This window comes from Chinchilla lanigera, unplaced genomic scaffold (assembly GCF_000276665.1).
Source record: "Chinchilla lanigera isolate Chin_1 unplaced genomic scaffold, ChiLan1.0 scaffold00064, whole genome shotgun sequence".
Taxonomy (NCBI): Eukaryota; Metazoa; Chordata; class Mammalia; order Rodentia; family Chinchillidae; genus Chinchilla; species Chinchilla lanigera.
Window position 1 is genome coordinate 9,551,250 of NW_004955465.1, and position 26,247 is coordinate 9,577,496.

Sequence of the window (26,247 nt, forward strand, 5' to 3'; positions counted from 1 at the left end):
ATAATGATCACATTCATCATAGGAAATTTCTACCTGTACATGGTATATTTTGATTCTTCTTTTTTTCCCATTTCCCTCCTTCCTTCAATGCCTCTTTTCCTCTGTATTTACAAAGCTTTGTTTCCATTTATCCTTCTATTTTTTTTTCTTTTCCCTTCCTTTCTTCCTTCCCTCTCCTTGATTCCTTTTCTCATTTGAACATTTTCTTCCCATCTCCCAATATCTATTATACATTTTGGTTCTTATTTACACTTTCAGTTTCTCACACCAGGGAAGTAATATGATATTTACACATGTATGTTTGATTTATTTCACTTAAGAGTATGATCTCAACGTGCATCGATTTAGGTAGAAATGTCTTGAGCTTATCCTTCTTTCTGGCTGAATAGTACTCTATTTTTAAAAAATACGTTATCTTTATCCATTCATGAATTGATGGGCAGTGGGATGTTATAAAATTCCAAATTTTAGCTATTATAAACTGTGCTACTATGAGCATGGTATAGCAACGTAGTATGATGCTTTTAATTCTTTTGGAAAGATAGGAAGGAAAGGAATAGCTGGGTCAAATGGAACCACTAGCCCTAGTTTTTGAGGAATTTCCATAGTGATTGCACCAGTCTATACTCTCACCAACAGTAGAGAGGAGTTGCTTTTTCCCCACTGCCCTGACAGCATTTGTTATTGGTTGATGTCTTGATAACTGCCCTTCTTTTTGGAGTGAGATGGAATCTCAGCATTATTTTAATTGCATCTCTCAAATGACCAGTGATGTTGAACATTTTTCTATATATGTATTTGTCACTAGGTCTTTAAATTGGGGGAAATCTGATTTTTCTGTGTTCTTTATATAGTCTAGATATCAGTCCTTCAAGGAACAACTGGCAATTTTTTTTCCACACTGTGAGTTGTCTCTTTACTCTGTTGGTGATTTCTTTTGCTGTGCAGAAGCTTTTTAATAAGATGAGATCCCAGTTGTTGATTCTTTGTAATACTACCCTGTGCAATCGGGTTTTGTTCACAAACTCTTTACCTGCACCAGTGTCTTCAAGGGTTCCATCTATTCTCTGTTCCAGCAGATTTAGTGTTTCTGTTTTAATATTTATAACTTTGATTCACTTTGATTTTAGTTTAGTGCACAGTGAGTGACATGGGTCTAATTTTAGTCTTCAGGGTGTAGAAGGCTAGTTTTCCAGCTACATTTATTAAAGAGGCCATCTTTCTTCCAGTGAACTTGTTTGGTCCCCTTTATCATAGGTGAGGTGGATGAGTGTGTTTAGAGTTGTTTCTGCATCTTCTAACCTGTTCATTGATTCTAACCACTGTCTGTTGGGTCTTTTTTTTTTTTTTTTTTTTTTTTCCAGCACCTCACAGAACTAGAGAAAACATTCTTAAAATTCACTTGGAACCAGAAGAGACCCAGAATAACAAAACAATTCTGCACAACAAAAGCAGAGCAGGGGGTACCACAATCCCTGACTTGAAATTATATCATAGGGCAACTGTGATGAAATCAGCATGGTACTCGCAAAATTGTGTAGGATTTTAAGTCTTGGAAACTGCATGTGCTACTTCTTAAGATTTTCTTCTTGGGGAAAGAAAAAAGGAATGAATTCCTTCTGAAATCTGAGATGTCTTCTCATCTAGCACACACACACACACACACACACACACACACACACACATGGTCTCATTTTCCAAGTTTAGTTTCTATATTCTCAGGGCCAGACCCAGAAAATACATTTAAAAAACTTTTTGCAATAACTCCAAGCAAATGAAAATCCAACCAAAATACTGCGTTTCTGAGTAGAGTATATCAAGCAGCTTATTTCTGCTCAACATCTTGTCATCAATGCTGGCAATCAGGGACAGAGAAGTAAGCTCTAATTACAGAGAAGCCAAGCAGGGAGAGGTGGGTAATGAGGGGGAAAACCTAGCTGAACGTGGCACTCAGTTCTCTAATGCTGTCCTGCCGGTTGCCACTTGCTGAAGACTAATTTCCACCCAAGGAGAGGCTGAGAGGACAGCCCACCCTGGGGACACCTCCCCTCCATTCACAACGTATCACAAATGCTCCTGCTCTGGAGTTAGTTCCCTTTTCCCCTTTCTCTGTGAGCCATAAACTCCTGGCCCGACTTCTGGAACCACCAGACCCTGCCCCCACTTTGCACGTTCTGTACCCACTGCCTGGTGCACTCTTTCCCCCTGTCCTGGCAAACTTGCTTCATTCTTCAACCCACAGCCAGAAATAGCAGCTGGGATCAACCATTCCTTCCCCTTGCTTCCTTGGCCCCATTTTTATTGGCCAGTTTTCTTCCAGGGCCAGAAACACAAGTTGGACAAACTTCTGCAAAAATAGGCCTTTTATGGATCTCTAGGCCAAACCATGGGAAAAGCAGAGGCGTCAGGAGATAGGTGTGGGACAGCTGTCCTGGCTCTCCTGGCTGCTCTCTAAGGTCACTGGTTTCATTGTCTCATACTCCGTCCATGGGAAGAGCCCACAGGGGCCAGGTCCACTCTCCAGCTCCAGCTTCATACTGGGTTGCATAAGGAGAAAGGCTCTGCGCTCTCAGCAAGTTTAACAAGCTCCAGGGAGGACCCTTCGTGCCTGCCCAAGGTGTTCTTCAGGGTCTGAAAGCTTCCAATTGGTGAGTGAGGGTGCAGGGGGTGGGGGTCCCTGGTAAAGAATGGGGAAGGTTCTACCTGAAGACAGATCCTTAGTCACCAGATGATGTCACCTCCACTAAAAATGGATCACCTGTGACTCACGCCAATGGTGACCCTATCCTCTCTCACGGGATGGTGAGCCTGGTAAAGGGCACATGGCTGGCCTTACTCATGTTTCTGCCACCCAGTGCAGGGCATTGGCACAGCAATGTCTCACATGCCCAGTAGGCACACTTATAGTACCTAAGCTGAGTGGCTAAGCACAGTTAGCTTGCGGGATCAACGTCTTGTGACACGACTCAGAGTCTGTGTCATCCGGGCCCTTCCTCGTTCTCCCTGAACTGCAGAGAAGTTTAAAGGGGGATTAACAGCTAAAAAGTCTCCACATTATCTCTCCCCTAACAGACTTTCTGATCTGCCTTGAACCCATTAGTAATTCTTTAATTAAGAGTTTTTTTAAAAAATCAAGCAAAGATTTCCTATCAAATCACCTAGCTGTTGCTTTGCTACAGTTTTTTCTATTAAAGATTAAATTGCCAGATGGGGCTTTATTTGGACTTGGTATAGTTATGATAACAATTAGGAAAAACATTTTTATAGGTTTGAACTTGACAAGTTCAATATTGCTCTATGAGTGGCTGGCTTCCTTTCATTCCTACGGCAACATTAGATAAAATAGTTGACAATCTCCCAATAACCTAGTGTCTCAGTCACTTTTCTCTCATTGCTGAGACAAAATACCCAATGCCCAAAGTTAAAAGAGGAAAGGTTTATTTAGCTCACAGCTTGTAGAGGTTACAGTACATAGTTGGTTGGCTCCAAGGCAGGGTGGTACATGGCAGAGGGGTGTTGCAGAGAACAGTTTATGACACCCACAAAATAGCAAAAGCAACAAAGGAGAATCAGTCCATGGCAGCCAGAACGTAGCAGAGTAATGAGGCACTTTAACAGCATCTTTCTGTCCCTTTTATATTCTATCTAGGCTACTGGGATTAGGGTGGTTCCAAAACAACCAGTGGACTGATTTAGTAATCACTCACCCTTAATCCCAGCATTGCATCATGAATCAATCATATGCTCTAGACCCAGCAACCTCAGATAAAGCCCCATTAAGACTGCATGAGGCTTTGGGGGACATCTAGATGCAGGCCATAACAGTTATTAATTCAAAAGAGCTGTTCATTTTAGACATATTGTTTCAGTCTCCCTGGAAAAAAATTTACGTAGAGGGGTTTTTGAAAGGTATATAAAGAGTTTGTCTTCTTGGACCCCAGGAAGTGCTGTATATGTCACAGACTAACTTTGTCCCATCAGCACTTTAGTCTGGGCCTGCATCATCTCTCCTGAGACCAGAGAGGGGCACACTTGTCCTCTCTAGAAAGGACCAGATAGTAAACACACTCATATGATAAATAATGACACTTCAGTCAACAATGAAACACAGATATCATTGTAGTCCATGAAATTATGATGGAGAGACAGGGATGGTGACAAACACCTGTCATCCCAGCACACCAGGAGGCTGAGTTTAAAGAGGATCATAAATTTGAGCCCAGTCTGAGCAACTTAGTGAGTAGCAAGACTTTGTTTCAGAGTAAAAAGTAAAAAAAGGGCTGGGGATGTAGCTCAGGGTTCATCCCCCAAGCACTACAATAAGAAAAACAAAAATCAGAAAGAAGGAAGGAAGGAGGAAGGAAGGAAGAAATGCAGTACATATATAATGATGAAATGAAGCTGAAAAATTCCTACAGCCTAGTGACATCAGGGTCACCCTGACGCCATAGTACAACTCATTACTCACTTGTTATGGTGGAGCTGGTATAATCAAACCTCCTGCACTGTCAGTTGTATAAAAGTACAGCACATGCAATTATGTGCAGTCCATAATACTTGATATGACAGCAAATGACTATGTTACTGGTTTATATATTTATTATGCTACACAGTACTTTGTCATTATTTTGAACTGTACTCCTTGGACTTGTAAAACTAAGTTTACTGTAAAGCAGTTTGTACAAATAAACTCTATGATGTTCACACAATGACCAAATAGTTCCCCTTGTTAAGGGAGCATGACTCGACTTTAGACTTGGCCAATGCTCAGGCTCCATCCCAACTACTCCGTTAATGGGGTTCAAGGACTGCAGATAATTGGCAGATGAAGAGTGGTGGCTGTGTGCCAACTAAACCCTCCTGACCTGGCTGTGGGCTGGGATGGAGCCTTGGGCTGTCGTTTGCCAACCTCTGGGTAGCATTCCTCAATCACTCCCTGCACAGTGTTGGCCTCTGTGGTATTTTTCTTTATATCTAGGCCTGTACAGAGTGTCTGGCACCTAAGTGACTTTCCATAGAAGTTTGTTGAAAGAATGAATGAGGCCCTAGCCCATGCCCACCTGTGAAATCATTCCATCACTGAGCTGCTGAAGATGATTTCCAAATTCATTAACTTCAAATAAAAGATGCAAAGCTCGAGTATTTACCAAAAGTTAGAAATCTACCTCCTTTCTAATGACACAATCCGTATGTTATTGTTGCATGCACTCCTCTGAGAAACAGAATCCAGTGTCTGTTATTGAGAGCGTGTTCCAACACATTCCTCTTGGTAAGGGGAAACATGGTAGGTTTGAGCAGGGCTTGAACAAGAAGTGTTTTGTTTTTATGTTTGAACAAGAGTACCTCAGACATAGAGGAATGATGAGGAGAGCTGTAGCTGGCAGGAAGAACTTTAATGACATCATATCATTAAATTTTGTGTTTGGCCAGACATATTTTGCATGCCTCTGGGATTAATCATTCTTAGAAGAAAGTCCTAGCCTTATTACTTTTAGTCATGGCAAAAAAGGCTTTGGTTCAACTGTTTGCTTTTCTAAAGAAGAGTTGCCATGGGCCACGCAGCTTCCCTCTGTGTAACTTGATGCGGAAAGGGTGTGTGCTTTTGGGGACTGACATGAAACTCAGATGTCCGACAGTGGGTGGTTGCAGCCACGGCTAGGATGAGTCTCTGAGTCACAATGAGAGTCCGGTAACTTATCCTCCAGTCATATTAGGAAGCCTTGTCAAGACGCTGTAGGGGGTTTGTTTTGTTTAGTTTTTGTTTTCTGTACTGAGAATTGAACCTAGCACCCCATACGTGCTGAGCAATTGCTCTTCCACTGAGCTACACCCTATTCTGACAGCATGTAACAAACAGAGGGTCACAGAGCCCAAGTACCACCCAAACAGGCAAATTAGGCCTCGAGCTGGACCCCAACACATCCATCTGCAAACTGCAGGAGGCGGGGAGATGCTGGAGCCTGCTTTTACCAGCTTGTCAGAGCCAGCTCTTCAGAGCCTTTCCTGGTGACTTCACACTTGTGGCTTGGAATCAGCGACGTGGGAGGATTTGTGCACTGGAAATAGGCAAGCAATGCCAATCACAGCCTCTGGCTCTGGGAGGGGGTTGTTTAACACTTCCTAGCACGCTACTGACAAGTTCCCTCGAAACATTCTGTTTTCTCATCCTCCTACAACAAGGTACATCTCAGGTAGAAGCCTGCTAATCACTCTGCATCTCTGTTTTCTCACCTATAAAACAGGAGTTGCTACTGCTTGAAGATCCACATCGAAACTTAAGTTGAAATTTAATCTCCATTGTTAGGTACTAAGAGGTAGAACTAAGTGAGCCTGCTTAGAGGTGCTTAGGACCTAAGAGCTTTGTTCTTACAAATGGATTAACCCATTCTTGCATTAATGAATTATCTCTGAACTCACTTGGCTGTAAAATTAAGCTCTCTTGGGCATACTTGCTTTTTCTGACCATGCAATGCCCTTCACCAGGTCAAGAATCAGTGGGAAGGCCCTGACCAAAAGCTGAGCAGTTACCTGCACCATTCTTTTGGACTTCCCAGCCTCTAAAACCATGAATGAGAGATAAATCTCCATATTTTATAAATTACCTACTCTATTGTATTCCCTTATAGCAATAGAAAGCAGACTAAGACAGAAGTAATACCTTGCAAAGAAATATAAGGATTAAATTATCTGTATTTATATCTATATATAACATTTAGTTTATTGCAAGGCTGTATATAATTATTAAAGGTGGTTATTATTTTTATTGATTAAGGAAGAGAGGGGCTGGAGAATGACAAGGACAACAGGAAATTAAGTTTCAAATAGTAATTTTAGTCTAGAGGTCTCACAATAGCTAAAGAGGTCAGTGTCAGACATCTGGTCTACCATCAAGGCCAAGCTGGCATAAGAACCTGGAAGTGGGAGGTGTGATTCTGCTCCCAGCTCTCACGTCACCTCTGCCTATGACTTCAGCTTTCACTCACAGCTTCACCTATCAAAGAACTCAAAATAGGATCAGAAGAGGAGCAGCTGTTACCCAAACCTGCTCAGCTGGCCTCAGACCAAGTTCTCAGGAACCTCCCCAGCATAAGGCTGGCGTAAAGGAAGGAGGTAACAATGGGTGGAGTGCACAATGGAGCTGGTGTCCATGGAAGCAGGAAAGAATTAAGTACGGCTGGAACATGTTCTGAATTGGCTGACTCTTCGCTGTGCTTTGAAAAGGAAGCTTTTAACTATGGTAACTGGGTCACAGTGGACAACCACAAGAAAGAGGAGCTAAGCTCTTGTTTTCTTCCAGGAAGTAGAGAAGTTTGTTTTATGTTCATTTTCAGGGGATTCTGGGGGTTATAATTTGACTGAGTTCTGTACCTCCCTCACCACAGAAACCCAAATCAGTAAAAGGAAATATGTTCTGAATTTTCAGACTCTAGGTCTTAGAGTTGTACATGGATGGTAAGCAGTTTGCTGAGAATGCCTTCTTCCAGACCGTGTCTCCCATCTTCACTGGCTACTGCATTGGCCGGGATGCTTCGTTGTAGGGCAAAACATAACACCTTGGGAGATAAGGGCAACAGTGCTGTGGTTTAAGTGTGCTCTCCCAAAATTTCCCGTGTTGCCAATGGGATGATGTTAAAGGTGAGGCTTTGCGAGGTGATCAGGCCATGAGGGTATCCCCTCGTGAGTGGGATTAAGGTCCTTGCTGAAGGCATTGTGACAGAATCAGTTTGCTCCTTTGCTTTTCCATCACATCAGGACACATATTCCTCCCTTCCAGAGGAGGCAGCCTTCTCCAGAACACTGAACTTATCTGTACCTTGATCCTGGACCTCAAAGCCTCCAGAACTGTGAGAAATCAATTTCTGTTCTTTATAAATTACTTCTGTTCTTTATGATAAAAGGAAGTATCATCCCATGAGCTGTAGTTTGCAATATCTGTCTAACAGAGGAAACAGTTTTCATCTCTTTGCAAAGAATTTCAATCTGCTTTTAGTGAGCTGGGTGGGCCAGAACAGTTCCTATAGAGACAGCTGTGGACTGGAGGTTCTCTAATCTCTTGCCTACATACCATCCCAGACTGTGCTTTTCCTGCTATTGACAATGTCTGTTGGACACACTTTCTCCAAAGAAATGAATGACATGAATCCGTGGTGTAGGAATAAATGTTGGTTGAAATCAGGACAGGTTGGAAGAGAGAATCAGCTGTGTTATAGAAGCTCCAGCATTTTCTTCAAATGTTGATTTCACCTGGAAAGTCCCCTCGGGATACAGTTGCCCTTATCTCCCAGGGTGTTATGTTTTGCCCTTGAGATCCAGGTGACACAGTCATGACATAGTCAAGGACCACCACAAGGACACGGGAATAGGCAGAATCCCAGGCCTTGACCTGCTACTAATTAAAAGCATCATTTGTGTTTTCTCCTGGGATAGGCAGGGACTTGTAAGCCATTTCTGCTATGAAGTATGACTTCAGCTGGTCTTACAGAGGCCAAGTAGGTAACTGAAAACACAACTAAGCTTGACCTTCATGTTGGATCCTGTGTTACTGGGAGTCTTGGGTCAAATCCCTTCTCAGTTCTGCATAGGGGTGTGTTGATCATTTAGGGAGTGCCCATCTAAGACCTGGATGGACAGGCTGGATGTGCCCTGAATTTACCACCCACCCCCTTCAAGACTGAGGACACCAAGATAAAAGTTTAGGGACATTTAGATACATCCAGAAGTCTCCAGCCCTTGTTCTAAATCTGTGATCACCTGAATTCCAGGAAAGGCAGAGTCCTACCCAACTGAGATGATGTTAGACAGGGATAATCCTTCTTGGAAATGAGACCACCCCTCAGCTAAAAAGAAATAAGACACTGGGAGTGAAATACTGATCAAACAGATCCTAGTCCACCCGCTAATGCTTGAAAGCTGGCCTCCTGCCTTTGTGGGGGGACCAGTCTGAACTTCTGCATGCCCCCTTCAGCTACCTAAGCTGGAGGCCTTTCTTATATTCCTTCTAACTTTCTTTTTTTTTTTTTTTTTTTTTTTTTTTTTTTTTTTGTTTTTTTGGTTTTTCTCCAGTACTGGGAACCGAACTCACGACCTTGCACTTGGCAGGCAGGCGCTTTTGCCGCTGAGCTAAATCCCCAGCCCCTCCTTCTAACTTTCTAACTGAAGACTTTTTTCCTATAAATTTGTGCTTTAGTTTTAATTTCCATTTGTACTAAAACAGGAACCCATGCTAGCCAGTGACCCAGGGATCTATGCACTGCAAGCTAAGAAATAGCTCAGGTATTTGCCCCTTCTTAGACCATACAAGTGCGAAAAAAATTATTAGTAGAACTACCCATTGCAACCTCTACTATTATTACCACTAAGATAAGTAACTAATGGAGCAAACTTTACAATTTACCTACACATGCACATTATTGCTTAAGTTTCAACAGTGACAACAGTCTTTTAATGTAGTCATTGTGAGTAACTTTTATTCACTGGTTACAACCTCCCAATCAGTGTACAAGGCATTCAGATGCGCTCAATCTTTGCATCAATACCCCAAGGGAGGTGCTATTATTTTCCCATTTGTCAGATGAGGAAATTAAAGCCTAAGGAATTTAAGTAACTTCCCCAGGGTCATATTACCGTACTTGTAAATAGTAGACACTATCTCCAAATACATGTCTCGCTCACTCTAAAATCTAAGATTGTAGATTTTAAGTGCTCTTTCCTATTATTTTTATGTCAATGTTATTATAAGCCTCAGTTCTGGTGAACTGGGGTCTAATGATTGGGAGTGTATGACCCAGGACAACTCATCTGGTAAAGGGCAGAGGCACCTGCAACTTCTCTTTCCATCACCCCAATGGCTGAAGACAGCTGATTACTGCTGAAAAATAGCAGTAGGGTCGCAGTGCTTGGAGAAGTTAGGAGACTGGGGTACAATTATTCAATTTTCTAATTCATCAGGTGCCCCCCTCATCCCAAACAGAATGCCACATCACTTATCTGAAAGGTAACAGGTTGGAGGGCAAAGGTACCTGAATTAGAATCTTGGTCAAACACTTAACTTCTCTGAGCCTCTGACTCTGTAGTATTTGGGAAATATAGCCTAGTAGAATCTTTGGGAAGATTAAATGAGACAATGGCACAAACTATGACTTAAGGCCCGATACATACATACTCAGCCATCCTTTGCCAACTGTAAATGCCTCTTTTCTTTTCTCCTGTTTCCAGAAAGCCTGCAATGTTGGATGTTGCTGATGGATGGATGGATGGATGGATGGATGGATGGATAGATAAATGGCTGGTTGACTAGCTGGCTGAATGGTCCCACTCCCTCATAAGAAGAAGGCTCCAGAACAGGTACAAAACAAGATCCACTTCCCTCTAGTTTGGGGGAAAAACTTTTCTCCTCAAGTTACATAAACACATATGCATAAAGAAAAACTGGCTAACGGAAGTGAGCTGCTTGGATGACATTAGTCCTAGCCACAGCTGGACACAGCAGAGGAGGGACTATTCCCAGGACTGTGGGCCACAGCCACAAGGGCAATCGTGCCACTTCAGCTTTCTGTGGTGAGCTCCTGCTCACACCCACAGTCTCCTTCCTAGGTTAAGGAGGAAGCGGCACCGAAGCCAAGAAACTGTTTGAGGTTTTTCTATTTTGACTTACAAGATGAAGAAGCACACAACAAAATTTCCCTTTGAACCCTACAGTGGTCTTGGGCAATTAGTAGGAAATTCAATAGAAATATTTAACATTTTGACACAAGTTAACAGCTCACTAAACACATCTTAGACAGGAGTAAGTTAGTTAATGAAATTGTCCTGTAGCTTGACTTAAAGTAGGCACAAAATACTCATGTAGGAAGAATGCCCTACCTTTCTCATCCCACAAGACTTTCTGAGCAGCCCTACAGGTTAGTTGCTATGGGGATAAAGATGTTAACAAGGTAAAGTAATGAAGTAATCTTTTTCATAACTGCATAAGTGAAAACAGTAGAACAGAACCTTCCCACCACTGTCCAGAGGGAAATAATGCCGGCTTAAATAGATTTAAATCATTTTTTCTCTGACCAATGTTGAAAACTTGCTTCTGTGGCTGCCCCCCTCAGAACTGTGCCACGGTTGTCATTTATTACTCTCAACGTTTTCCCCATGGACTCTATCTAAGGTGAGCAACCCCATGGATACGAAATATATAAATTTATGAAAAATATCCTTTGTGCCTCTGCAGCACAAAAGCGCAGAAGGAAATGCTGAGACTTCCTGCTGATCTATGGAGGTTGCAATTCCTCAAGGTTCTCTTCCTCAGCTCCTAACACGTCCTGCGCAGACAGGAGGAAAGGACCCTTACTGGGTTAAACCAGCAGCCCAGGAATGAGATGAGCCACAGACGACAGCCCCAGCTGAAACTGTACATACAGGAAGATGTTGAAACTCAGACAAAATCTTCTTTTGCCTAAGTATTATTCTGATAACATACTTTCAGCTTGGGAAAACCTAAGAGTAGGAGCATTTCCAGGGGAACATATGCATTCCCCATTTCAGTTTGCCAAGGGCAGGAATGAAACTTTTTTATTTCTGCAAGGATAAGAGGAAGTTCCATCCAAAGGAGGCATTCAACATTCCCACTCTCAGGCAGGTGGTCCAGAGAAAATCCAGACAAAGACACTGTATTAGTCATCTTTCTGTTGCTGAGACAAAAGACCTGACACAATTTAAAGAAGAAGAGGCTTATTTTGGCTATTGGTTTCAGAGGTTGCAGTCCATGGTTGGCTGGCTTTAAGGCAGAAGCATCATGGTGGAAGGGTGTGACTACAGGAAACTGCTCAGTTCCTGCTATCCAGGAAGCAGAGAACAATGGTAGAGCCCAAGAGGATGGGGCCAGGGACTGTATATGATCCCTATGGTAACACACCATGGCCCACTAAGACATTCCCCGAAATGCACTTTGCTAGATAGGCATCTCCAAGCCAATAAAGTTGGCAATCAAGGTTGATTGCCACAGATACTTATACCTATTGTGACAAATGATCAACAAAACCCAGACTGGGAATATTTAGTAATAACATTTTCTGTGGTGGGTATCTAACATGCCTAAGAGGGTCTGAATGCACACAGTCACACGAGATTAGACTGCAAGCCTTAGTTAGACTGTCTGGGTCACCTTTTGCTATAGACTTGGCCACGGCGGGACCTGGTCTATTGACACTGCTGAAGAGCATCATTGGAAGGAAGTGGGTTCATGAGATAATCTAATCCAGTGCTTCCCATCCTTTTATGAGAAGGGTATGGGTTCTGGAGTCAGACCACCGGGATGGAATTCTGCTCTGTCATCACTTGCTGTGAGTGAAACAAGCCCCAGCACCCTCTGTGATGTGGCAGTGACAAGCCTGGAAGCACAGAGGGAAATCCCTGGCACAAAGTGCTTGTGGTATAAACAGTAGCCGTTAGCAGTGCCTTGCACCCAGGAGGGGGTGTCCCTGTTCTGGCCCCAGGCTCCACAGGGTCCCAGTCTAGCCCTGCCCATTGGGGTGAGAATGTGCCCACCCGCAGCTCATGTGTGTCTCGCTTTAGACCACCTTTCAGGTAACTGGGACCCCAGATTTCTTGCCCAAACTCTCCTATCTCCACATAGAGGGCCAGCATGAGTCAACCCCCCAGGTTCTGTCCTCCAGGTGGCCACACTCCTAGTCCAAAGGGTGGAGACAGGAAGTCATCGATAGGCTCTATGGATGGACCATGGCCTTGTGTGCTTTGGGGTCCATGTCTGTGCACCAGAGATGCCAGGAGCTGGCTGGTCCTACCTTGCATCCCACAAATGTCATGACTCTCAAAGTGTACAGAAAGTCTACCCTTGAATTTGGTCTTCAGGCCATTACGTAAATGTATTTGCAAAGGACGGAGGATAAGAGCCCATCTTAGGTTTTGTTAGTAGCTTCTAAATATTCGGATCTATGGTGTGGGGACCTCCACTTGTGCTCTTGGCCCAAAGCTGTTGACTGAAGTGATCACACCTGTCCTGCTGCAGTGTGATGCCTGGCCCAAGGTGAAGGCTCAGTATACACTGACAATGCAGGAAGGCATGGGCAAAGATTTGTAGTGGAGGATGCTTCCTGAGACGTTATGTGTGACAGTAGAAATTTGGGAACAATCCAAATGCCTAAAATTAGAAAAATGGTCAGTGTATTAAATATCTGTATGATTAAGAATCTTTAAAAATTGTTTTTGGCTAAATCACAGTGACATGTTTAAATCCTCACAATATAATATTAAGTGAAAAACAGGACACGAAGGGGCTGGAGTGTAGATCAGTAGTAGAACGCTTGCCTAGCATGTTCCCAACACTTCGCAGTGCTGGGTTCAATCTCCAGCACTGCAAAAGAAAAAAAAAAAAGATAGGAAATGACATATAAATGTGTAGTATAAACCCCAGTGTCCAACGGACACATACATCAATGACATCAAGGCATTAACAGAGTTGTCAGCTGTAATTGTGGAATTCTGAGAGATTTTTATTTTCTAAGTCATTATTTTTGCGGGTGCACACATATTATGAAACATTATTTTTAAAAAACCCAGAAAATCCCAGAAGCAAAATCAAAAGTAAAATCTGCTACCAAAGAAAAGCTCTGCAACATGCATGAGGCATAAGTTTGCTGTCATCAATCCACAGACAACTTCCATACCAGAGGCAAAAGCTGGGAGAATGGGAAGGAAGTCAGCTCTCCACTGAAAGCCACGGTTTCTTCTCTGCGCAGTTCCTTCCGGCTTTGTTTTGAGTCTTCCTGTCCAGCCACCTGCACCGTGCTTTCCTGTGTCCCTTGGGGTTTGGTGTGGCCTCGGGGCAAGTGTGACAGAGCGATGTGCACAGATGCTAGCCTGGCCCCTAAACCCTCGGGAACTTTGTAAAACAGTGGATCCCATTGTCAAAACTTAGCCTACATTGAGCTATGAGCATATGCTCGGCACTGCGCAGACACGTTTTCATTTCATCCTCACAGCAATCTAGGGAAGCAGTGATTATTCTTCTTCCCACTTTCGAGATGAGAAAACTGAGGCTACAGACCAATTCACTCCATGGCATGCAGTATGTGTCTGATCCAAATGGGTGAAAGGAGTTTATCCCAAAATACAGTACACTGGTTACTTCTGCGTGTATGTTCTCTCCACAAACAGACATTATTTATATAACATTTAATTGTTTTTTTTCAATCCCAGGGATTGAAACTAGGGTCAGACATGCAGGCACTCAAGCCCTTCCGCAAGACATACAAAATCAGAATCAGAATCGACATTTCAGGAAGACCCAAAGGTGACTTGAATTCATATTAAACTTTGAGAAATGCTGCATAGAAAGTGATTCTTAAGCTGGGCTGCTGATTGAAATCTCCTGGGAAGTTTGTAAAAAGTACTAATGCCCACAGACTTGCTTTTATTTGGAACAGAATTTAAGGTTGGCACAGAGGTTCTTATAAGCCCCCAGGTGGTTCTCACCTGTGGTCAGAACTGACGTTCGATAAAGACAGTCAGCTGGATTGACCCGGTTGGTCACAATGACAAAAAGAGTGCCTATCAGAGAGTCCTAAGACATTCAGGGACCCTAGCTTGGCTATTACAAGGGAAATTCTCATCTGTCTATGCCCACAGGGACTTCTACCGAAAAGAGAAGTTGCCACCTGCCAATTCACGGTCTCTTGAGCCAGTTCCTGTGTGGTTTTCACACCCGTCCACAGAGGACGCAAAGTCTTAGGAGCCCGGCCCAGCCACACATGGAGCGGAACTCCAAGAGCTGTGGTAGCGCTGGGAGAACATGGAAGTACTTAGATGTCATCAACTCAGAAGGATGGATGCCTGTGAAGTCAGGATGACTCACATGGTCTGAAAGCCTCACCCTTCAACAACAGAACTTATTTATAGAGAGAACGAATGTAAAGATGCCGAACACCACATGGACTTCTTTGGTGGAGGGACACCGGGAGGCCTATGGGACATGTTGGAGCCATCAGGTCTGCGGGGAGGGGGACCACCAAAGGAGAGGCATCTTGAGAGTTTAAAATGTATTTGCAAATAGAATGCTATTTGTGCAGACTCTCTGATGTGGCATAAGGCCCTGAGGATGGCATGTGACGTGCTAGCGACATACAGTCTCTCATAGAACCCCAGAATGAATTCCTAGGAAGACATGAGGTGAGGTTCAGGGCTCCCAACTCCTGCCTTCAGACACAAAACTTACACCCTGTTTCCCCAGATCCCAAAACACCCATACAAGGTCACAGAGGGATAATGTGGTCCGGCCATTCCGCTTGTGATGGCGGCAGCTGCCTTTGCGGGCCGGTATCCTTCCTCACTGGTGAGTGTCTGATCCGAGGTCTTCTCCAGCTCAGACAGAATCTGACCCATGCACATTTTGGGGAGCTGTCTTTGCTCTTTTACCCATCCACAGATGGAATGCTTTAAATTTCTGGCCACAGTCACATCATTAGTCCAAAATGAAGGCTATGGAGGGTCTCACCTCGGGAGACTTACATGACCTGTTATTTCCCAAGCCTGGAGGCCGGAGTGGCTTGAGGAAGAAGGCCCGTCCTCTGAAATTAGCTTGAGATGCTTCATCAGAGCAAAGCAGTAACTACGGTGTGCACAGCCCAAGCTGGGACAGCAGGGATCATCAGTGCTGCCCGACAAGCCACGCAGGCAGTCGCCCTGTCCCTTCCTGCTGCTTCATGGCATGGTGCGTTCAGCAGAATAACAAGACTGGTGTGCCTTGAAGTGTGTCCAGCGTCCACCAGACCTTCACAGTGTGTGCGCTCCGCTCACAGCCACTGCCATCTTATTGGGACACATCTCTTGTGCCATTCCCAAATCACTCCACCACCTTCTGCACAACTTGGTTCGCAAGAAGCGAGCTGTACTGTCAGGCCGCTGTTTCTCAGTGGAGGAGCCAGCACGGGCCACACACAGCTCAGGAAATTATGCTCAGCCATGACCTGACACTGGGTCTTCCCCATGTATATCTGCGCCGACACTGGGGGCCTTGGAGCCATAGAGGTAGATACAAATACCCTTGCAAGTGCACACGGGGTGCTGAGGCCCAGACCACCCTGTGTGGAAAGTACTGAGTAGATGCCCTTAAGTGAAGGATCCTTTCAATAAACTGCTTTGCTGTGGGGAGACTGAATAGCTCGTCTCTTAGGACAAGCTGGAGATACATTTGCAGGCAGGTAAATGTTTCCTAGGTTTAAAGAAAAAGCTGAAAACAGGGGGAAGAAGCTAACCAATCAGAGAAATGCTCCTGTGATATTTCCACTCGAGGGATGTTTCCCTAAAGAAATATTATTGGAGATTATTAGTAAAACTGGGGAATGTACGGATAAGTTTCGTCACTTATTTCCTGCCTGGCCCTGATTACCATGCCTCAGTTTTCTCTCACAGCATTAGAATATAGTGGCGTCCCATCTCTTAGAGATAGAATCAGCCATACATGTAGGGTTTTCTTGGCACCGTGATGGCTTCCTTGGAAGGGTTAACGAACTCTCAGCTCTTAGTATCGTCTCACTCAATGACTTGCTCAAGTACCCCAAAAGGCATGTGACGTGCCTCACCCCTTGCCTGCATTCGCCGTCCATCTCCTGTGACTGAGCCTTGCATACCTAGGACTTTGAGTCCACAGAAATCCCAGCTAGCGAGCCTCGTTATCCCTGTAGCTGTGAGTATGCTGTGCTGCATCCAGCTCCCTGAGTGCAGCTGGCACCAGTGTCCTCAGTGCCCTCCATCCCTAATCTCCCTTCTGTGTCCTGGGCACGTTCCCTCCGGTGTCCCTAAATCCTCCTTGAGCTGGTGCCTAGAGTGAGCCTGGCCCAGCAGAGAGACTCTGGGGCTGCTCCGGCATCTCAGCAAAGAGCCCACCTGATCCTTGGTGCTGTGCTGGCAGCTGCGACAGTCATGCCACTCAACAATGAGAATGCGCTGTGGGAAACAGATGTTAGACAACCTCGTGTTGCATGGCGTCATAGGATGCACTTAAGAGCTGAATGGAGTGGGGCGATCACTGGGGGTCCATCCAGAGATGCAGTAAACATGGGAGGGATGAGGCTGCTCTGCAGTCAGCACGGTTTTGTATGAGTAGTACACTCCATGGCAATGATAAAAGTATGGAAGGTACTTTAACTAGAACTTAGCCATGGCTTACCATCATCCATTATGACCCATCAGACACAGCTGTGTGTGCTGTACTTTTATGTGACTGGCAGGGGGTAGTTTGTTGTCACCAACATCATTACAAACACGTGAGTCATGGGTTGTGTTGTGATGTTATGATGGCTGCAGTATCACTAGACGATAGGAATCTCTCAGCCCCATTGCAGTCCAATGGAGCTGCATCTTTACCTTTGGTTGACCGAAACATTCCTATGCACCTATGATGGTATTGGTGATAAAGTTCCATTCTGGGCAGAGTTCCCTGTAGGAACAAACACAGACGAGAGCATAACGACCATGGGCAGATCCACAGGTTGCAACATCTTCTGACCTTTCACAGCCTTGCAGCCCTGGTGCCCCGGCAGGTGAGATTCTGCTGCTCACCATCCCCACGGCAAGGGTAAGACAGCCTGGCAACACCCAAAAGGTGGTGGTGGCCTCCAGGACACAGAAGGGCTCTCAGCTCTGTGATAGTTGGGAAGAAATAGCTTTGGAAAGATTTCTGCCCAATATTCGCAGGTCAGCCACAACATCTGGGGCCACAGCAAACACAGGCGGAGGGGCCCGGCCAAAGGACGGACAACTGTCCCCGTGGAGCAGCCTGCAGAGGGGCAGACCTGGCACACACAGCGTGTTTCTCAGGTCATGGCAATAGGGGCTACTTTCCCCCAGTGGCCCAGGAAGGATGCCTGCTTAGTCCTCCACGAAGGCAAGCCTCACTGTTCATCTCCAAATGCAGACACCGGATGAAGTGTGGGCTGGTTTGGACACGCAGGATTCAAAGTGGAGAAGAGCAGTGCCATTTCCAGGACTAATTAGGATGTGAGTCAGTGCAATTTGTCAGATACTTCGATGCTGCCTTTCGTACTGATTCATAAATGGCAGAGACAACGGGGGGTTGGGATTCAGTGTTCTGTGTCCACAGGAGTAGGCATTTGGGGGGCGTTTATTGGCCTTCAAATCATGGCGGGTGCAGTGGGACAGAGCTGTTGCCCACACACATGGAAAATGTGAAGTACATTTGGATGCATGAGGAATAAAGCGCGCGCACACACACACACACACACACACACACACACACACACACACAGTGAGAGGCGCACATCCCGACACTGTAGAAAAACAGTGAATTAACATGAATGTGCTTTCAAAAGCAGACGGGTTTCAGTCATAAGTAAGGGAGTAAAAGCCGGAATTATCTTACTGTCAGCGAACTGGGTTAACTTAAACACATGCTGGTTTTCTGGTAAAGAAGGGCTTGTATTTTCCAAGCAAGCAGTCCGCCTCGGAGAAGCTGAGCTCACGCCCGCTCTGGCACACTCAGCCGTGCGTGTCCTCACACATCCTTGCTGATTTTGCCATGTTTTGTTTTCCTGGAAGGGACCTCAAGCTGCTGCAGGAAAATTCCACATTAGTGGTGGGAAGAAGGAAACAGCAGAGAGTGTGTTCTTGATCAGCCCCAGGAGGAGGGAGGCGCCATGGCAGTCGAGCTGTGTCCTCCTGCTTTGCTGCCCCATGTCACCTATAGTCTGTTTATTTGGAGCAGGAAAGAGTGGACACAAAAGGCTCCCTTGGAATTGTGCGCTGTGGGATGGAGCAGCAAGTGTGAGACACAGAATCCAGCAAAGCATGGCTGTGCGACCCCGGTCCCCTTCATCGCCAGCCCACAGGTCCTGAAGAGGAGCAGCGGCAGCCACCAGGACCTTCTGTGTGTCACCAAGAGAGACCTGGTGTGAGGACCTCGAGGGCTTGGCCCAGGACCCCTGGGGTCTGCAGGGACCCACGGTCCTTCTGCATATCGTCACCCCCGCCTGTCCTGCTGAAGCATGGTTGCTATCATTCCTTTTAACTAGTATTTTTTTGATAATTTAAAGCAACACAAATAAAGCCTATGTTTTAAATTCCCTTGGTTAAAAAAGTCAAAGTTCAGCATCTCAAATTCAGCTGAGCCAAAAAGTGAGCTTCTGGGCTCCTCCACCAGGTCCTGCGTGGGGTCAGAGTGTCCTGACCGCATCCTTTCCTCGCCCCCTTCCTGCCCTGTCTGTCTCCACCCAGGATTCCCGAGCACACAGCTGCCTGCTCTCCTGATCCTGACGGTGCCCTCCTGCTGCTCCTGTCACACCCGTCCCCAAACACACGCACCAGACACACACACGCAACACATGCACCCAACACTCTCACACAAGCACACTCAAAACACAACCAACACTCTCAAAACACACTCAGCATACACTCCAAGCACAAACACAGAGTGCAGCTACACAACCACACACATACAACACACACACACAACACACACAGCCAACTCTCACACACACAACATGCATACCCATATATACACAGACACACCCTCAACGCATATACATTCCCAGCACACAACAATAATCAATACACACCCAGCAAGCATACACAACACATACGTACATACACACACACACCAACAAGCTCCTTATTATTTCAGAATAGCCCTTCTCAAGCACCCCCAGCCTGACGTGTGAAGCTCCCCATAGTGAGCTCTGACTCCTTCTCTAGTTGTGCCTCCCTCTGGCCCCTGCTCCAAAGATGACGCATTCAGGGAATAGTTGAAATAAATGCATTGCTTGCAGTTTTCAGTGGTATAGTTCGTGTTTGTATACATTCTGAAAGCAAAAACAACAACCCCCCCACGTGCACACACATGCAGTACAATAGACTTGTATTTATGAAGAAGGAGAGATGCTCAAGGGCGGCTCTCCGTACCTGCACTGTCGCAGTGCAGACGGGTGACTTCCATTATGACCTCGACGCAGGTCCTCTGGCTGGCTGCAGGCATCTCTGTCACAGCTCTGATCACAGCAGCTGCAGTCCTGACCTGTGACTGTTTGGAGATTCCTTGGGGGCGGGGACCACACCTTCATCATCCGAGTGTAGCCAGTGTCAACACGTGATGTGGCAGATGTGCCCTCTCGGATCCCCTACATTGGACCAGGATCCAGGGGCTCTGTACTGGAGGCCGGAGGACAGACAGTGGCAGCAGGTGGTGGTGGCCAGTGACTTAGGTGTAGCCCACCATAAGCCAGAGTTTGCAAATGATTCTTAAAAGAAATGTGCAGGTAAGCCTCTAAAATTCTTCAGGCAAAATGTGCTTTGGAGATGTGTGGACTCCGTAAGCCAAGTCTGCACCACTGTGTTCTCACTGAAGACACTAGGTAGCGGCAGGAATAGGGATATGGCCAGGGCCCTGCGAGAGGACTCAGGTCTTCACAAAGTACAAGCCGCCAAATAGCTCCCATTGCACTTGTCCCGGTGTCCGGCATCTGTCCCTTTGGTTGTAGCTGCGGTTTTCAACTCAGCAGAATCACCTGGGGAGGTCAGGCCGGAACCTCGGTGATCCCTCCAAAGTTCTGGCTCAGTGGTCACTAGCCGGGTCTGGGCCTTGGTCTCTTAAAAGCTCTGCAGATGACTCTGATTCATGATCAGGACCCAGAACCCTCCCTAATGCCCGAGGGCTGCTAGGGACTCACCCTGTGTCTTCACGTTTCGCTGTGAGGATCCCAGACACTGTTCCCAGAGCATGCCTAGCACTGATTCTAGTGGGGCCACTTACAGTAAGAAATAATTACTCTGAGACTGTCCTGGTTGAGCCTGTGACCTGTGTGTGTCGCTAGGAAGCCACTTACTTCGGTGAGAACAGTTAGACATGGTGCCTGACAGCCACAGAGTTTTGTATTTTTCTCAATTTTAGTTTTACATGATTTAATACATACCCCTTGTAGGGTATTGGTTAAATAAACAAGGCATTTGGAATAATGACGTTTAAGAATATGAAGAAAATAATCACTACTCAGATCAACCGCAAAAATTTTACCCATTGCATGGATTGAATCAAAATTCTTTAAGAAAATCAAGGTTTCTCATATCTCAAAACTATGGTCTAAAAGAGAATACATAGTAGCTATTTTATCAAATTGCTTTTCCTCTTACAGAAAATAAAACTTAAAGAAACACCTTTTTTATTATCATTTTAAAACCAAACATGAAAAGTTTTTAAAAAAATGAGTCTATAGTCTATTTTTGATACCTAAGCATGGTTCATTTCAAGTTACATTTTAACATTTTTATTTACATAAATCCGACAAAATATAACAGATCATTTTAAAATTGGCTTGTCAGTGAATTGTGCTTTTTTATACAAGATTAAATTCTAAATAGTACAAGCACTATTAAATTAGAGTTAGTTAAAATGCATCAAACAAATTGTGATCATTAATACTATATCAGATATACTTTGTAAGACTTCTTTTGCTATCACTTTGATCTAAAAGAAGATACTAATACTGATATAACATTTGGTCACCATTATGTATACATAATTTTCTTTAATTTTGAAGTTTTCACATTATGTGAAAGAAGTGCATAAGTCACAAACTTTTGAAGGAGGGTGGGGTAAAAATGACTAAAGTATGTTTTGTGTATATGTAAATCTGCCAAAATGAAAACCATTACTCTGCTGGATGTGGTGGTACGTGCCTGTAATCCCAGCACTTGGGAGGCTGAGGCAGGAGGATTGCTGCGAGTTCAAGGTCAACCTGGGCTACAAAATGACTTCAAGTCCAACCTGAACTGAACAGTGAAACCCTGCCTCAAAATGACAAAAAGAAAACAGAAAAGAAAAAAGAAAGAAAGAGAAAGAGAAAACCATTACTCTGTAACCAAAATACACTAATAAAAAACTGAAGGAAAAAACCTCAGGGAAAATAGCATGTTTCACTTAATCTGATATTTATCACCCTCATACAGTGTACTTGTTAAATAAAGAGCCTCCTGCTGCCCACCCAGCTCCACGGAATAGTTTCCGAGAGAGACGCTGGGCACTTGCGCTTTAATGAGCACCCAGATGACTCTGCCAAGGAACCTGTCTTATCAGAAAGCAGGCCCAGAGGCAAAAAGAACCCAGAACAGCAGGATTGTTGGTTGACAGGAAGAGTCCAGATCCGAGTGTGGTTCTGCCTTGGAAGATCCTAGAGAGCTGGGCCTGAAGGGACAGAGCAAGGATTAGGTGAGGATTAAAGGTGCAGACTCCTGCAATCAGGCAGACCCAGTTACCTGCCTCAGACCTGTCTCTTACCATGGGACACTGAGGATGTTACTGGCCCCAGGTGTCTCAACAGTATAATCAGAATTAAAAAAAAAAAAAATCATCCTCCTAGGATTGCTAAGAATTAAACAAAATCACCCTGGCAAAGCATTTAGAACCAAATACTATAAGAAGAGAATCCAGAGGGAGGCTGGGAATAGCCTTGAAAAGTGATTTTGACTTGGTCTTTGACTTGTTTCAGCAACGTTATTAGTATGTACCTTTTAAACTGTGTCTTCTCTGTTGACTTATTCTTTTAGGGATGGAGTCCATTCATCTGGAAACCCCTGACACCTCACTCAGCTGGTGCTTCAATACCCAAACACTCTCTCTAAACCTGGGCATTATTATTCTTGGGGCAGTCAAATCAGATCATTCAGTGAATGTGGTGAATAGTGTGGGATTTTCCAGGTAGCCAAGCATGTGCTACAGAAAGAGAACTTCATAGCACTAACTTGTACAGAGTAAGTGAGGAAGCCAGGCTGGAGACTGTGTGGCTGCCCATACTGAGATCTTTGATTTAATTCTCAACAAAAGCATTCTTCTTTTTAACATCTCTCAGCTATGGAAATGCAAGTCTTAGTTTGCCTTACAAATTGGAGGTACAGTTCTAAAGTTATTCATAGAATAACTTCATAGAATAACTCCCAGGAAGCATAAGGCTGGTAACGAGATTAGTGGCTCAATGCTCAGACATCACACAGAATAGAACACCTCTCCACATGGCCTCCACTGCCCTTCAGAAACCAGGGGTGGGATCCTAGTGCTGTCAAGCAGATGCTTTGCAAATACAGTGGCTACGTATTAGGGAAGTGATGAAATGGAGAAAAAGTATGGAATCTCGAGACCTCTCTTTTTCTTGAAGAAAAACCTCTCTTTTCCTGAGACTGGACCGGAAATGCCTGAGAGGACGCCTCCACCTCCCTCTGTCCTGGCAGGCCCTGTAGGGTGCAGAAAGATGCATGTGCAGCTCCGGAAGGTGCATGCAAATGAACCCCTGCCCAGTGCTAAAGATGCAAACAGAGCTGAAGCAATCAAGTGAAAAAGAGGGGAAAGAATGAAATGATTATTGTCCTCTTACCCTTTGTGGTTAAGCACAGATACTCTCATTCTATTGTTAGAACAGACTGTGTTTTCATATCTCCACCTTCCTCCCAGACACAATGCTCTTAACTGCTTACGATTATTAGCATATTTCAGCAAAAATTTTGGCAGCAGAAGTGTACCATGTATGCTTTTTCTCACAGAAATAAAATTGGAAGTTTGGGATGTTCCTATACATGGAGTTATATATCCAAAGGTCCTCTCTGCGCTGACTTTGTCTTTTGCCCACTAGTGTATAGATTAAAATCCAGGGAAGGACTATGTAAGTGAATTTTATAAGGAAATGTGAGAGATCCAGTATGATAAATCAGACAGGCAAGTCTAAATTTACCAGAATGACCTAAAATGAGAGCCTCTCAGAGTGTGAACTTGATCCATAAGTGAGCTTCTTATTGTGGGGACAGCATACCTTAAAATGGGGGTAGGAACTGGCTGGAGGTAGCTCAGTAACAGAACAAGTGCTTAGCATGTGTCGAACCCCAGGTCCTATCCTCAGCACCAAAAACAAACAGTTAAACACAAACCAACTAGAAAGAAAGGATCTGATGTTTAGGTGGGAAGAAAAAGCTCCAAACTTTATTTGCCAGTTAGCTTTCTACAGAAAGTATAGATAGCTCAGCCACTGACAAAGTGTTCAGCAATACTCAAAGAGTTCACAGTGATTACAGTCAGGAATACAGTGACTATTGCTTACATTATTCTACAAGTTACTTTAACAACGAAAACAAAACCACAGTGGAATTAAAAATTGATATATGAACCTAGCAGAGACACCAAAGGATGAGTTTCTAGAATATCACCTTTCCTTTGGTGAGCTGAGTAGTTCTTGCTTTTTAGGGTATTGTGTTAGTGAGTGTTCCTTCACTATAACAAACATGTACGATAATCAACTTATAGAGAGCAAAGGCTTATTTTTGGCTCACAGTTTTAGGCAGTTGAGTCCATGACTGTGTGGTCCCCTTGCTTTGGGCCCTTGGTAAGGCAGCACAATGTGGTGGAAGTACACGGCAGATCAAAGCTGCTCACCTTGTGGCCAGGAGGTACCAAAGAGAGAGAGAGGAGGAGACCAGCATCCCACAGTCCCCTTCTGGGTCATGCTCCCAGGGACCTGAAGATCACTCAATGAAGCTCCACCTCTTAAAGGCCCACTATCTCCAAATAGTGCAAAGTGTGAACCAAGCTTTGGAGCTTTTGGGGAGGGAGCATTCAAGACTACAGCAGCTCAGACATCTAAATCTTAAAACAGTAAATAATAACCCTGAATAATCACCCTGAATACTTAGCTTCTTCTCAAGGCACAGTGATTGTTCATTTTTTATTAAGTATTAGCCAACAATAGATGACTTCTCCACTTGTATATGGATGCTGCTCTCACTTAGTTTGCCACCTAGTAATAAAAATCTGTTAAATGAGTGAATGAACGGTGAAGGGTTGAAAAAAGTAGACAAAGAGGGACTTATACAGAGAGAAAGGGAGTGCTAGGTGAATATATTTCTAAGACAGATTAATGGAAAAATGAAAATGTATACATAGAAAACACTAATTGGGAAAATAGACAAAGATTTTGCATCTGGATTTATAACCAACAAACTGGGATTGGGGGAAGGTAACTTCTCTCAAAATCACCAATAAAGCTGCAATGGCATTTAGGAGTTTCATTTCCTTAGGAAACGTGCTGTCACATCACTTTGTCAGAGACGCTTTTTTGCAAGTGTTGGTTTCCAGTCACTTTGTTGTTCCACTGAGGAACCTGGGAGATCCCCAAGAACTGGATCAAGAAGAGAGAAATGAAACACTCCCCACCGTACCCGCTCCTCTCTCCTTACCACTTCACCCAACCAAGAGAACTGCATCCTCCCTTTGACGTAAGAGTCTCAGAAAGGCTCTCATGCTCAAGAAAATGGCTTCCATTCCCAGCCCTTAAAAAAAAAGACTTACAGAAAATTCATTTTGTTTGAAAACACTCACTGCACCTTATAGCTCAGAACCAATAAATTGTAGAGGAAAAATCTAGCTGTTTAGGAGTAAACTTTTCAAGGTAGAGGAAGACATGATTTCAAAAAGACAGTGCAAGCTTTGTGTGCAGCGGAGTATCCACTTTGGGATATGTGGAAATAGTTCTATCCACGTTACAAAAGTGCTTTAAATTCTGTATATATGAGATAGCCAAATGGTATAAAAAGCAGCTTGAAGAATAGCCTTAGGCACATCTATTTTCTTATGAATCTCTGACTTGAATGAGGATATTCCCAGATTCTGTGTCATTCTCCCTTGGTCAGTCACCCTTCCTCATTTCTTATACCTCACAAAGTGACACCAACAACCCTAGAAATAGGGAAATGAAATCAACCAGAAATGCCTAGTTTCTGCCCAATATTTCTGCCTATTAATCTTATTCATTTTTGGAAGTTACTTTAAGACATTTTCAGAATGAAATAATTATAAATATGGTCAATTTTTCACATCCATGGATTCCCAAGTTCTGTTTCTAAGGGTTCCATCAAATAAGGATCAAAATTATGTTTTAAAAATTGCATCTGTATTGAGACTTTTTTCTTGTCAGTATAACCTAAACAATAGGATATAAGTATGATTTACAAACTATTAGAAATCATCTAGAGATGGCTGAAAGTAAAGTGTACATGGGGTCTACACAAATACTATGCTATTTTATAGAAGCGACTTGAGCATTTGCAGATTTTGGTCTCCTGGTGTTATCCTGGAACCAATCCTCTGTGGATACCAAGAAGCACCTGTAATTAGACAGTCTGTGTGTAGCTGCATTCTAGGAAGAATTACATTTCTTCTAACATGAGACTCAAAATCATCAGCATTAATTCAGTTGA

General features: G+C 44.2%; 1 long non-coding RNA gene across 1 annotated transcript; it reads left to right on the forward strand.

Moving 5' to 3' along the window:
- Window positions 1-2,273: 2,273 nt before the first annotated feature.
- LOC106150116 lies at window positions 2,274-16,157 on the forward strand. Its single transcript, XR_001236734.1, has 4 exons — window positions 2,274-2,648; window positions 10,216-10,344; window positions 14,206-14,299; window positions 14,635-16,157. It is a non-coding gene; the product is annotated as an uncharacterized LOC106150116 (long non-coding RNA).
- Window positions 16,158-26,247: the final 10,090 nt, after the last annotated feature.